Source organism: Triticum urartu, chromosome 6A (genome assembly GCF_056163025.1).
Source record: "Triticum urartu cultivar PI428250 chromosome 6A, HENAU_Tu73, whole genome shotgun sequence".
NCBI classification, from domain to species: domain Eukaryota; kingdom Viridiplantae; phylum Streptophyta; class Magnoliopsida; order Poales; family Poaceae; genus Triticum; species Triticum urartu.
The window spans coordinates 243,625,690-243,628,518 of record NC_141878.1 but is presented as its reverse complement, the minus strand read 5'-3'; positions in this window follow the sequence as shown (position 1 = coordinate 243,628,518).

Genomic DNA, 2,829 nt, shown 5'->3' with positions numbered 1-2,829 from the left:
ACTAGGATCATCGGTGATTTGGATCACGACGAGTACGACTCCATCAACCCCGTTCACTTGAACGCTTCCACTTAGCGATCTACAAGGGTATGTAGATGCACTCTCCTTCCCCTCGGTGCTAGATTACTCCATTGATTGATCTTGGTGATGCATAGAAAATTTTGAATTTCTGCTACGTTCCCCAACATGGATTACCCACATCATCATCAGCGGCCGGATCAGAAGATGCAGTGGTTTTCTTCTTATGAGCAGGCCGTTTCACGACTTTAGTCTTTGGATGGGTTGGTCTTTCTGGTTTGTCTGTTTTTTCTGGCTTCTCCTGTGGAAGTTTCTTGCTCCAAAACGGATCATTGCCCTGTTTAAACAGACATTGATATTAAACAATGACCAGATATATCAATAACAGGTTCAGTAAAAAGAAAAATCAAACTCTTACAGCTGGCAGTTTGTTGGTGGCACAGAAGGGAAGCAGGCCGGTTCGAGCACAGATGTGTTCCGGTTCATTCAGCATTTTATTCACAGCCTCTGTGATTTCTTCGTCGGTGAGCTGGATGTTAGCATGTCGCAGTGGGTCATCAACACTGCCAGTATACTCGCACATCAAACCGGAGCGCTGACTAAGGGGCAGTATGCTCCACGATATCCAACAGCGAGCGAGATCAACCCCTGTTAAACCGTTGGCCATGAAGGCTCTGAGCTTGGACAGTTGAGGAGCGTATTTGCTTCTCTCCTTGGCAGTCAACCTTTGTGGAAAGGGGTGTGTATTGCTAAGCCGCTCCAGACGAAAGCCAGGCAAAGGATTTTCATCAGCAGGGGAGGTGTATTTGCAATAGAACCATGTTTGATTCCACTCTTTGGGGTGGCTGTGCAGTTTGGCGTGAGGGTATGTGACCTCTTTCCTTTTCTGAATCGCCACACCACCCAATTCCGTATTGGAACCGTCAGTAAACTCAGTGCGGCGGTTTAGATGGAAGCAGTCTCTGAACAACTCAACTATGGGCTCCTCTTGAAAGAACACCTCACAGAGCACTTGGAAGTGACACATGTTTGTAATAGAGTTGGGGCCACTGTCTTGTGGGCGGAGTTGAAAATTGGCTAAAACGCCCCGGTAGAATTTAGAACCAGGTGGCTTAAAACCCCGGGCTAAGTGATCTACGAAAACGACGACCTCTCCTTCTTGAGGTGTGGGAGGGCATTCTTTGCCAGGGACCCTCCAATGGATGGTATTTTTGCTGCCTAAGGCGCCGATCAGGACTAAATTGTTCAGTTGAGTATCTGTGACGTGAGAAGGAACCCAGTTGCACTCATATACTTGCTTGGCCATGATGAAATCTACAAGATAGGTGATTCCGGTTCAAGAATGCATTGATTAAAGTACACTCGTATGTACAATGTTAAACCGGAGATAGCTCTACCTAAGCCGGAGTTTTATGAAGCAACAGCATCTGGCGGTTCAACAAGGGGACTAATGGTATATACCGGTTTGTTAATTTTTTCTACACCAAGTTAAACCGCCGGATCTAAGCATTGAAACAGTTGAGATTGCGGATGGGTAAGTGTACAGAAACAGATTTCACAAGATTTCTCTACAGCGATGGATCTGAAGCAAGTTCAGAAAAGAAGGAAAATATTCAAAAGCTCAAAGCAGAACAGTATTGAATCAATGGGCGAAAATATATGTGAGATCTATGGTTTTAGGCATGAAACTAAAGGCGGATACTAAAAGTTATCACTACATAGCGAAGGGGTTCACAGATGCATCCAGGAGCTAGCATACGAACATGAACAGGTGATGAACGCAGCAAGAACACGAAACCCTAGAACAGATCTATGTTGAGAAGAGCAGAAGACCTACCAGAGCTGAGGAAGATGCGGAAGGTCGCCGTAGTTTTCTGGTACGCTCAGGTTGATGCAGCGGCCAAAGTCGATGCAGAAGACGACGGCGGCGGTGGAGCTCTGAGACTGGCGACGCGAGGAAGACGAAGAGGAAGGGCATGAAGGGGAGAAAAGAAATGACCCTTCGTCCCTATTTATAAGGCAAAAAGACATGTGTCAGGCGCGTGAATCCAGGAACCAAAAATTTCGGAAGCGGAGCTGTCGCCTCGGTTGTTGTGAGTTTATTAAACAAGGAGATATCATGGATGTTTTCTTTATGACAGATGACGTCACCTCGGCTTACAGCAACTGGAGAGGATGACATCATGGCGGTTCAGCAACTACGATAAGATGTTAAAGATGAAGATTTTGCTAAGGATTGACATGAACCCGTTCAAATCAATCTGGGGCCTAATGTTGGGAATATTACTATTGGGCGTAAACCGGCCTATGTGGGCCGGGTTAACTTCATCAGTAACTCAAGAGTGTTAAAGCCCAAGAAGATAGATGAGGGCCTGAGGCCCGTAGTCGGCTTAAGACTTGTAGCCGTAAATCGGCATCTGTATGTAAACTTGTATTGTAAGGTAGGAATAAGGAGAGACCAACCTGGATACGAATATGAACCGGTGTTAGGACTCTGTGAACCGACGGGCGTCACCCGTGTATATAAGGGGACGACCCAGCGGTGGTTCAGGACAACAGATAACAACTCGAGACTTAGGCGAAGCTTGTTTGCTCCCTAGTCATCGAAACCCCATCAATTCCATCACAACTAGACGTAGGATTTTACCTTCATCGAAGGGGCCAAACTAGTATAAACTCTCTTGCGTCCCTGTGTCCGCTTTAACCCCTTCAAGCTAACCCGTTGCGATGGCTCCACAACTAAGTCCTTTCACGAGGACATCTGCCGTGACAAAACCACGACAAGTACCGACCCTTTAGTCCTGGTTCCCC